At 43.4% G+C, this 12,406-nt stretch overlaps 1 protein-coding gene across 2 annotated transcripts in view; it reads right to left on the bottom strand.

Annotated features, from left to right (window-relative positions):
* The window catches only part of USP33 (ubiquitin specific peptidase 33), a 1,143,586-nt gene that overhangs the window by 296,930 nt on the left and 834,250 nt on the right, over positions 1-12,406 (bottom strand). The window lies entirely within an intron of this gene.

Below are 12,406 nucleotides of genomic sequence, written 5' to 3'. Positions count from 1 at the left end.
CGTTCCCATCAGTCAAAGAGGTCACCATCGGCACAAGAGCAATATCCGACCATGCCCCAGTGCTCCTGGAACTCCGGGTTCATAACCCTAACCCCAACATCCCGCGTAAATGGATGCTGTACGACCCGATCCTCAACGACATGGCCACCAGAGACAAGATCGCAACGGGAATAAGAAACTTCTTTAACGAAAACCCAGTCTCAGACACCTCATTAGCGAACAACTGGGACGCCATGAAGGCAGTAATCAGGGGCTCCCTAATAGCCCAAGGTGCGGCCTACCATCGAGACAGACGTTAGACCCGGACGGCCCTAGAGAACGAACTAAGAGAGGTCGAGGCACTCCATAAGGAGAAAGGCTGGTCCCCCAAAACACAACGGATCATCTGTACGGCACAGAAAAAACTGGAAGCCCACTACGCGGAACAAACTGCCCAGCTAATGGCGAAGGCCACACAGTCATACTACGCGAAGGGCAACAAGGCGAACAAGTTTCTGGTGGCCAAACTAGCCAAGCAGAGACGCATCAACGCAATCACGGGCCTGCGTGATGCCAACGGGGTCACACTATAATCAGAGCCCGAGAAGCAACGCCTTGCAATAGATTACTTGGCCCAAATCATGAAAGCAACCCCACGAAACTTATCACAACAGCAGGAATACCTGCAGCAGGCAGCAGTGCCCCGGATCTCCGACGCAACGAGAGACGAACTGGAGGAGCTCATCACAGGGGAGGAAATTGAGGAGGCCATCAAATCACTTAAAACACGGGCCCCCGGCCCAGATGGCTTCTCAACCAGGTTCTATAAACTATTCAGAGCACAACTGACCCCCCACCTGGCTACCCTATTCCTGCCCAAACCTGGAAAAGACCCAAGAAGCATAACATCCTACAGACCAATCGCACTCTTAAATATCGATGCGAACATATACTCAAAAATTCTAGCAACCCGCTTGAATCGCATCTTGCCGAAGATCATCCACCCCGACCAGGCAGGTTTTATCCTACACCGGACAGCAGGTGACAACATCCGGAGAACCCTGAACCTGGTGGACCTCGCCTCCCGGAACTCCCAAAAACTAGTCTTAGTGGCTCTCGACGCAGCTAAGGCGTTTGATAGGGTGGATTGGACGTTTCTGAGACACACCCTAGGGGCCTTTGGCTTCGGAACAGCTTTCCAAACGATGGTTCTAGCCAACTATGATAGCCCTAAAACAAGCCTGAGGATCAACGGCCACAACTCGGCCCCAATCCCCTTATCATGCGGAACCCGGCAAGGCTGTCCACTGTCGCCCTTGCTCTTTGCTCTCACCATGGAGCCCTTCGCACAAAAAATTAGGCGGAATGACCAAATCAAGGGCATACAAAGTGGCCCCACGCACCATAAACTCGCCCTATACGCGGATGACATTTTGCTCACGATCTCGGAGGCCCACTCATCCCTCAAACACGCGATACACGAAATCGCCAGCTACGGCGAAGTCTCAGGCCTCACCATAAACTTTGATAAATCATCCGCCTTGGGTATTGGCCTCACCCCAGCAGAACAAGAACCATTGACTAGGATGTGCCCAATAACATGGGAAAAGAGCGCCATCCCCTATCTAGGGGTCTACATCCCGGCTGACCCAAGGGATACGTACAAAGCCAATTTTCCCCGACTCTTCAAAGAACTGGAAGGCGACTTTAAGCGCTGGGAAACCCAAGAGATCTCCCTGCTCGGGCGCATCACTGCATGCAAGATGAACCTCCTTCCGAGATTCCTATACACATGCGCCTCACTACCAGTGGCAATCCCCACGCCAACTCTCCGAGGGATCCAGAGGAAAATGCTGAACTTTATCTGGAGAGGTAAGAAAGCGAGAATCCCTCTCAGAACTATGCTGGGGAGCTCCAAATTGGGAGGGCTAGGGGTCCCAGACCTACAGGCCTACAGAGTGGCAGCCCAACTGGCCCAGGTCCAGGCCAGGCAAAATATGACAAACCGCCCCAGATGGGTGGAGCTGGAACAATCACGGGCACCCCTACCCCTGCGATTTCTACCACACACCCGCCCCCCCTCAGGACCCATTGGGGAGAGCTCCTGCTATCAACTAAACACACCCTCAGCACCTGGGACTGGGCGCTAAAACGAAAGGGGGTGCCAAGAGGACTGAGCCCATGTTCCCCGGTCTTTCATAATCCAACGTTCACACCGGGTATGAATCCTCGCAACTTTCGTAACTGGATCAAAGGTGGGCTGGAGACCATAGACCAGCTGTATACGGGGGAGAGACCTCTCACATTCGCCCAATGCAAGGAGAAGTTCCAACTCCAGGAACGGGATAGATTCACATATATTCAACTACGCCACTGGTGCTCGCATCCCCAAACCTTGCAAGCAGCAACACGCCCTCCTACTGCCTTAGAACTCACCCTGGGAGATCTTCCAACCCGCGGCAGAGTATCCACCCTGTACAGATGCTTTCTAAGCGACTTCCTGACCACAAGAACCCGCTGCATGGCCCAATGGGAAGCGGACCTGGGTCACCCGACAGAGGATCAAACCTGGGTTGACATATGGACCAGAACACATACCTCGTCCACCTGCATCACCAATAGGGAATGTGCGTATAAGATCACGCTGCAGTGGTACTATCCGCCCCTCAGACTTCACCATATGAACCCCCAGGTGGACCACTCTTGCTGGAGAGGATGCGGCCACCCAGGCTCCTTCTTCCACATGTGGTAGGACTGCCCGAAGATCCAACCATTCTGGAAAGCTTGCTTAGGGTCCATCTCACAAATTACCGGAACAACAATTCCCTTGGAACCAGAACCGGTTTTACTGGGTGCTCCAATTCCCGGGACCTATCCGCGCTCCGGACCCAGAGCGAAACTAGTAACTCACTGCCTACTAGCAGGGAAAACGGTGGTGGCCCGAACCTGGAAAACCCCGGAAGGCCCTCACCTAGCCCAATGGTGGACCAAACTCTGGGACATTCTGATAGCGGAGAAGGTGACGGCAGTACAAGCGGGAACTCTTCATCGTTTCCAGAATATCTGGGCCCCAGTGTTGGAATTCGACCAGCGCTTCCCCGCCCTGACCTACAAACCCACCAGGGCCCGCTGGATCTTAAAAAATCAGGAGATCCCGGAGGAAGTCACATAGTCGCTGAGGCCCAATTCGGACTGCCCGGGAGGGAGGAGCCCGCCTACAGGGCCTATGGGACAGATGGACTAGGGGGAGGAGGGAGGGAGAAGTCGCAGGGGGGGATAGAGGACTGGGGTTCAACATGCCTAAATAACCACTGCTTATAATGTCTGTACTTATCTTCCTGCCTTGATTTAAAATAAACAAAGTTAAAAAAATAAATGGAGGGCACAAGTTTGGGCAGCATGGATTACCGTGTGCCCAGACACACCAAATATTAATTCTATTATAGCTTGTGCCATGAAGGCAGATAATGACCCTGCTTGTACAGTCAGCAAATTCAAGAAATGTGGCGAGCAGAGAAAGGGCAGGCAATATTTTATCACATGTTGAAGGGACTCCCCAAAGATATACAAAATAATTTAGATAAAGTGGTGGAATAGAAACAAAGGGTTAGCCTGGCGCATATAGTTTTTTTGTTCTTTTTTTTGTATATGATTACATAGTAATCTTTACAAAAAGTATTTAAGAACATAATACTAAAAGAAATACATACATAAAACTACTGTCTCATACACACAGATTGATGTAAAAAGGAGAAATTACATAATTGAACAAATCCTAAATAATACATAATGGGTCCTTTACAGATGACAGCACATCTCATATTAAGGCATATACTTCCTTACCCTTGTATCTTATTTTTATATTCCACAAAAAACTTCAAGAATCTTAATACAGCCAGCTGTAATTTCACTCTTTTACCATGTAACATATCCAACCATAAAAGATTAAAATCAACACATTCCGTATTCGGTACATATTGGCTAAAGCTGTCAATTCGTTCTTTCCTCAGCCCATCACACTGTGTCAGAATATGTGCTAAAGTTTCACGGATTTCATTTTTTTTTACAAAATCTACACAGTGAAGGGTTTCCAATGTCACTAGTTCTTATGTCCATTATTTCCCCTGTTTTGAGCACATTAAAACGGAATCTCATATATTCCTGTCTCCACACTTTGTCCGGGAATTTGCTCAGGTATGGTTCTGGCTTCCCCATCTTTTTACAATGCGATACTAAGTGCATATACAGTTTAGATTTTAAAACCTCATTTACAGTAAGATTCCAATCAAAGTGTAGCAATACATTCTTAACCTTCATCGGGTTTGAAATAAGCAGCTCACGAGGAACCTCCAGTTTATCAAGAGCTGCATAGGATTCTTCAACCATATCTTTAAGGTACTTTGAAATCGGAGACCCGCTCATGATACCTTTATCCATGATTTCAAATAGGGTTGTTTCTTTACAGGTAATCAGTTTCCTATAAAGTGACAATCTCTGCCATTCTATTACGCTTCTGATTGAAAACAAACGAAGCTCGTAACGGATGGCTGCGAGGGGGACACATTTAGGCAGACATCTGGCCATTGATTTCACTAATCTGGATTCATACCTTGTTACCTCGCTCCTGCACTATAGGGGTGCAAGTTCCATGCCATAACATAGTTGTGCCACTATTTTGTTTTTATATAGGCGTATACATGGTAACAAAGAATATTTGCAAAGTTTTAGATTCATTTTGCAAAGCTGAGCTATCATGGGCTCAGATTTACCATCAATGTATGCCCGGTAGTTTATATTTTTACTATTACCAAGTACAGGATATCCAAGATATCTTATAGCGGTACTCGTTGGTAGTTTCTCATGATTTAAAAACCATGCATATTTTTTAGGATTTTTCTTATTAGACAAACATAGAATCACTGTTTTGCTATAGTTTATTTTTAAAGCATTTATACTGATGTATCCCTTGAAGGCAGTAAGAAGACGCTGAAGTCCTATAGGGGTATGGTCATATAATGTTACATCTGCATATGCTGTCCAATGCACCTTAATACCTTCCACTTTTGGTGAACTTACCACTAGATTTTTTTTAGATATTTGCCAACATCAGAGAAGTATAGGTTAAAAATAGTAGGTGCATATATGCATCCATGTCTTAAACCATTTTTTACCATTATTTCTTGGGATAATGTCCCCTCCGAGCTAAGGCACACTCTTATTCTTGATTCTTCATGCATATTATAGATGATAGATAATAAAGGTGAAGGCATTCCCAATTTAGCCAATTTGGTCCACAAGATTGTTCTATCTACCAAATCGAATGCTGACGTCGAGTCAATCGAAGCCACATAAATGGAAGAATTCAAGGAGTCCAGGCATACTGTTGCATGATATTAACCAACAACCCACCCCCATCTGTTCCCACATTTTTTCTAAATACAAATTGATATGGTGACCGAATATTAAATTTATCCATCCATTTCCGAATATGCTCTAGAATTAGGCCTGCAAAAACCTTTGAATCGACATTCAGAAGGGCTATTGGTCTATAACTAGTTGGCATTGAACTGTCGCCCTTCTTATGAATTGGTACTACATAAAACATTCGCCAACTTATCGGAATAGATTTTGTGTTCAGAATATCTTTAAAATAGAGGAACAAGATTTTAGCCCATAAATTAGAGTTCCCCTTCAGGACCATATTGCTGAGCAGGTTCGGGCCTGGTGCTCTAGAGGAAGAACTTCGTATAATAATTCCTTCGATGTCATTTACACTTATTGGGATATTCCAAGGTACATTACCAATGGTAGTTGGCAAAAACCACTTCTCATTTGGAGGACTATATAGTTTATCAAAATGTCCTTCCCAAGTCTCCGAACTAATACATACAGTTTGTATTTTCATTTGGGCCGGCCCATCTTTATTAATCAAGGCCCAAAATGTGCATGTATTTGAATCAAGAAGAGATTTAAACATGTCCTCTGCATCCTGCTGAAAGAGTTTCGCTCACATACATCGTGCTTTACATTTCCATTTATTTTTTATCTTGTTAATTGTACCAATATCTGCCTCTCTAGAGTGATATTTATAAAAAGTTCTAATTTCTCTATTCCCGTCTTTCTTTAGAGTTTGCATTTCTTCAAAAAATGAATGTTTATGCCTCATTTTCCCTATAGTTGTTTTCCTTATGCCTGATGGACCTCCAATTACTGACTCTATATAATTATCAAAGGCATCAAGTGAGTAGATCTTTTGTTTTTGATCCAAATCATTCTTTTCGAAGTGCAACTGAAAAAGAGTGTTCCCTAGGTTTGCCTGATGCCAAGAAATTCTATTTAGGGGTTTGTTAATTGATAATACGGGAGAGTACCACTCACACCTATCAAGATCTACTTGCAGTTTCATTTTCAATATTTTATGGTCACTCTCCTGAGTAGATATTAACAGAAATCCTTCTATAAGGTTAAATATCCTTATACTAACAAAGATGTAATCCATGGTAGAATAACATTTTCTATTTAACCAGGTTGATTGATCAAGGGTATCTTCTAATAGATCATTTACACAATACAGCCCCCATCCTGAAAGGAAATGTGCCCATAGACCACCTTGATAACATTTCTGTGACGCACACTTATCCTCAGGCAAAAAAAGAACCCTACTATCATTTTCTAAACAAATATCAGAATTAAAATTGCCACCAACAATAACATTCAGTTCTGTGCACATATCCTGACATTCCTGTATGACTAGGCCTAGTGCCTCAATATTTTTATTGAAATCCATGTCCGGGCACCAATATATATTAATAATTAATAAATGTATCACGGACTCCATTTGTCCTAGTCTCAAAAAGACAGCCATGCACTCTTTGTTTACATAAAAACTTTTTATGGTTTTGAACTGAACGTTATTCTTAATCGCGATGAGCAGACCACCAGATTGTCTCCTCCTATTTTTTGTTGTTGTTTTTGTTGCAAGTTGATGATATACTATAAATCCATCCAACTATAGATTTGACAAGGCCCAAGTTTCTTGAATGCACAAAAACGAGGATTCAGTAAACATTGAGCAGATAGTTGATGACTGAAGTAAAGGTCGAGATCCCCTAGAGTTCCATGATATAAAGATGGTGCTACATGGACTCTAGGAGACCTCTTTTTATGCCCTGAATCTTAGAAATAGATTCTCTAAGTGTCAGAGCAAGCCATCTAAGGTCCGACTCATTGCTTGATATCTGAGTATTTGTTCCTTCATCACCATAGACAGATTTGTTCACATATAATTCTCTTGTATTCTCTCATTCTCCTTCCTGTATCTTCAAAAAGCCCGGGCTATAATTTTCTAGATCGTACCCGAATCTTCGCATCGATGTTACCTCTGAAAGGACCAATTCATATATTGATCTAGAGTAAAAGACTATTCTTACGTAGTCAAACCTACGTGGATGTATGTAATCCACCAGCTTAATATCGCTGGAAGATATTAATGAGAAGAGGTATCTCATTAAATAAGGACAGGATCCTCTATTGATTTAAGGACGGAGGCCCCCCTATTGTCAACAGGAAATTCAGTGTAACACTTGGATCATCCACACATTTAGGCTGTCTCCAATCAATTCTGTCCCCTGGCCATGTTTTTAAATACATTTTTCCTTGATCCTCATTGGCGGAATAAATTCTACTAGCACCCACTTTGTTGCTACCAACAAAAATGCCGCCCCCCTCCTCGACATTTTGTGTGTTATTTCCATTCTGTTCCTGCTTCCTATCTGTATTTCATAATTCGTACTTCTCTCTCATCTCTTCTCCCCTCACCTTTACCTCATCTCGTGATACATTTCTCATAGGCCCTACTCCGTTACCTGGCTCTTCATTATTAGAAAAATGTACCTGTGATTTTATTGTACATCCCCCATGCCTTAATATCGTCACCGACTTATTGATATTTTCTATTCTTCTATGTTCATTCAATTCCTGATCCATGTGTTTTGTGGGTATCCTTTCTATGACATTCACTATATCTTTCGTCAAATCTCACACCTGGGTTTTGGGGTTGTACAAAAACACATGAGGGCCATGACTTAAAGAATGTTCCACGAGATTAAGAAACGCTTGTTCAAGCAGTTTTTTAATATCCTCACTTGGGATCACAGTTAGATTGGTCGCCACTTTTTCGATATCCTCACTTGGGATCATGGTAGGGTTAATCACTTCAATGGCGTTCACACATTTTTCATCCACCCCTACATTTCCCCCTTTGGGTACTTCTAGGGAGTTTGTACTGACAGCCAAGCTGGGAGGAGACTGAGACTTCATATTATTACTTATCTCAACAACTTCAGTTTCTCCAATTATGCTGTTTGTTTTTTCTTTACTCTGACGACAAAAGAACTGTTGAATGCCCAATACCTTATTTGATCCTTCTGGTTTCATACAATTCTGTATGCTTCCCTCCTTTTTGTTGTTGTGTTTTTATCATTTTTTGTTATTATTTTGTCCTTTAGATGTTTTGGCTTTCCCTCCCTTATGTTTCATTGCTTCTGTCAGTGAGTTAAATGCTTCTCCGTATTCCTTAGAATTCCCAGCATTTATTTTCTCTATCTGTGGGTCAGTAGTGCCTATCTCATGATGTTCATGTGGGCCCAATGCATCCCTCACCTCTAGAGCCTTTTTACTTTCCTCATTCAATTGAGTAAAGTCCAAAACCCCTCCTTCAGCTGACAGACTACAGATATCTTTAATATTTGTATTACTGTTCTTTATTTTTAAAGAGGGTACATTTTTGGATTTCTTATTGTTGACTGTGTTAATGTTATTTTCAGTCTTAGCTCTTCTTTTGAGCGCCCTCGCTCACATTTTCTTTTCTCTACGCAAAATATAATACTGAAATGGAGCCTCTTGCTCAGGATCAGAATCCCCACCCTGCTCATCCATCAATACCTGTTTTGGTGTGGCCTCCCCCTCAATCACACCCAGCAACACAGATGGACTATCCAAGTTAATCATTGGAGGAGGGAGATATACCTCCTGGTGTTTGTGGACATTGTAAAAAGGAATCAAGAGGTCATTCTCTTCACACAGTGAAGATAAGAGTCTTTGTTCTAACTGCATTATTGGGAGCATTGTGAAAAAGACCAGGGTAATGGAGATATACCCTGTGGCGCTTGTGAAATCAAGAGTGGGGGTCCCTTCTCTGGACATTGAGAAAATAACAGACTCTTTGTTCTATGTGCCTTATAAACCTTCAATCCAAGGAACCTTTTTTTACATTATTTTATATTGGCATTTTTACAACATTTGCACCCATTAACTTACACCCCCTCCCTTGGTTCCCGCAGTGTCTTAGCCAACATGATCTCGTAAACTTTCTTATTGCACTCGGTTTTCTGAACCTGGTTCTATTTGCCCATTAGGTAACCTCAAGTCCTGTATTCTCAGCTTTTGTGGGCACCATTGTTGCATTTATTTGCTTTTTAAGTATTCTAACGCTTCTCCCCAGTCTATTCGAAAACTTATCTACATCCCCTTATATTCGGTATGTGATCCACTGCATTGCCACTACGTCCCACATTTTATGTATTCATTCCGTCCTTCAGGGAGGATCATTTTGTTTCCAGTTCTTTGCTATCCCTAGCCAGACAGTTAGCAGAAGCGTCATCAGGGCTCTCTTTTGGGGTTTTGTGATCGAGTACAATTCCGGGTCAAATAGTCCACATAAATTGTCCCCCAGGAGTACCTGCAGTTCTGGCATAATATTTGTTATCTGAACCATCACTTCCTCCGAAAATGTCTTTATTTTAGGGCAGTCCCATCATATGTGCCTCCAACCCCCTATTGCCTTACAGCCCCTCCAACATTCCTGGGAGGCTGTTTTATACATTTTGTGTAGTTTACTGGATGTGTAATGCCATTGTAGCATCATCTTGTACCAGGCTCCCTGTAAGTGTATAGACCTGATCAGCTTCGGGATGTTCCTCCGTAATCCTTCCCACCGTTCCTGTGGAATATCCAATCTTGTCGTTCCCTCCCAAGCTACTAGGTATGGCCATTCCTCTCGAACTGAGCATCCCTGAAGGACTGCGTAAATGTTGGTCCCCAGAGTGCGTAGTTGTATATCTTTCGAATTCTGTCAATTGTCGTGTTGTTGCACTATTTCTCTCGAGCTGCCTTAACCAGTGTCTTAGTTGTATATATTCACATCTATTAGATTCCTTCACCCCCAGATGAATTCTGCACTCTTCAAATGTTGCCATCTCTCCTTCTCATACCATGTCTCCTACCTTACTGCACCCGTGATTCCACCATTGACTAAATTTGCCCTTTTCCATCCCCGGGGTGAAGCTTGGGTTCTCGAACAGTGCGGTGAATAGGCAAGGGCAAGTTGAAAGGTGTCCCTTTTTTAGCCATCTATCCCAAATGTTGAATGTTGTTCGGAGGACCGCACTGTGTCTTGCACTCGGGGGCCTATCTTTCCCCGATAGCCATAGTAACCCGGCCAGTGGGCAATCCGCCACTGCTCAGTCCATCTGAGCCCAGACCTTTTCCCTGCTTTCTGTGATCCATATTCGCAACAATCTCAATTGGGTTGCTTCGTAGTATCTATTTATGTTAGGCAATCCCAGCACCCATTTATGCCTTTGGGTCATAAGCAGATTTAGAGCAACCTTAGGGCGTTTATTCTGCCAGATGAATTTGGATACCATTGTGTTTATCGTCTTAAAGAAAGACTGTGGGACTGCAATCGTGAGGGTCTGAAATGTATACAGAAGTCTGGGGAGAGTCACCATTTTTACTGTTTTTATTCGTCCCAGCCAGGAAATTCGGAGATAGGTCCATCTCGAGAAATCTTCCTGCATTTTCTTTAGTATCCCCGTCTAGTTGGCCTTATATAGAGTGGATATCTTACTGGTCAGTTCTACCCCTATATATGAAATACTACCTACGACTATTCTGAAGGGAGAACACCTACGCAGATTGTTCTCTTGGTAGGCCCAGCTCCAACAATTATGATGTAGTAATATTTATTTTAAGCCCCAATATCTTTTCTTGTTCCGCCAGTACTGCTACCAAGGCCGGGATTGACTTTTCCGTTTCCATTAATGTCATCAGCATGTTGCTGCACATGCAGCTGTCTTGTGAGTTTCGCAACTGAATGGGATACCTTTTATGTTCTTGTTTAATCTAATTGAAGCTAGCAGTGGTTCTAGATAAATGGCATATAAATGGGGGATACACTCTATTCGTATTGTGGCAGATACATGTGTGTTAATGGAAAGTCTCATCAATGGATCTTTGTAATTTGCTTCCACTATATAAATATGATTTGGCCCAAAATCCATATACTTCATTACTTGGAAAAGGTATCGCCCTTCTACCCCATCAAAAGCCTTTTCGGCATCTAGGGATATAAGTACCGCCGGGATCTGTTCAACTTCTTCCTTCTCTATCAGATGAAAAACCTTTTTGTTATCCCATGTTTGTCTTCCGAAGATTAAGCCTGACTGGTCCTTACCAATCATTGATGGCAATACGTTCTTTATTCTATCCGTGAGGCTCCCCGTGTATATTTTGGCATCTATGTTAAGCAACGCTATGGGCCGATATGAGCCGCAACTCGTTAGGTCTTAATTTGATTTCCTGAACAGGACAACACTCGTCTCCGTTATGGAGTATGTTATAACCGCTGTTTCTCGGAATGAATTATATAATTTTGTTTGAAATGGTGTGAGGTCCTTAATTAATATTTTCTAAAGGAGTGCAGAGAATCCATCTGGGAATGGCGCTTTATTACTGGGGAGAGATTTGATAATTGTCCCTAATTCTCCCTCTGTTATATCCTTTTCTTTTTTTTCCAAACTTTATTTATATTTTACAATAACCGGTAGGCATGGCTCCAACAGGGAGCTGCTGAATGCAATATCCCACAACAATTCCCCCACCCCACCGCCCCCCATCCCCCGTATCCACAGTATCTTTGAGAGTTTCTACTCATTGCCTTAGTCGCATGGACGTTTTCTCTCCTTGTCTTCCCGCTCCTCCCTCTTACGGACCTGAGTTCAGGGTGTTTGGATTATCAGGGTCCGAAGTAACAGATTTGTTCATCAGGTAGGTGATATATGGTCCCCAGATATCAGGAGGGCGTGCGTGTAAAGGTAGTGTACGAATAAATTCAGTGTCCATATCTTGGCAATAAGTTATATCCTTTTCCCAGTCAGCTACCCTAGGGAGTGGGCCCCTGCCCCACGACATGGCTATTCTCCTTCGTGCTAGCACCATGAGGAGTGCCGCCAGCTTGCGTGACGATGGCTGCAGATGTCTTGTGAGGCCAAGAAGCGGGCCCAGCGGCAGGGGGGTCATCTGCTCTCCTATAATCTCGGATGTTGTTTGTATAACGGTGGACCAGAATTGCTGGATACCGGGGCAG

This window comes from Ambystoma mexicanum, chromosome 1q (genome assembly GCF_040938575.1).
Source record: "Ambystoma mexicanum isolate Mex_15411 chromosome 1q, UKY_AmexF1_1, whole genome shotgun sequence".
In the NCBI taxonomy this organism is placed as follows: domain Eukaryota; kingdom Metazoa; phylum Chordata; class Amphibia; order Caudata; family Ambystomatidae; genus Ambystoma; species Ambystoma mexicanum.
Note: the sequence above shows the minus strand (reverse complement) of the source record. Positions and strands in the feature narration are given on the sequence as shown.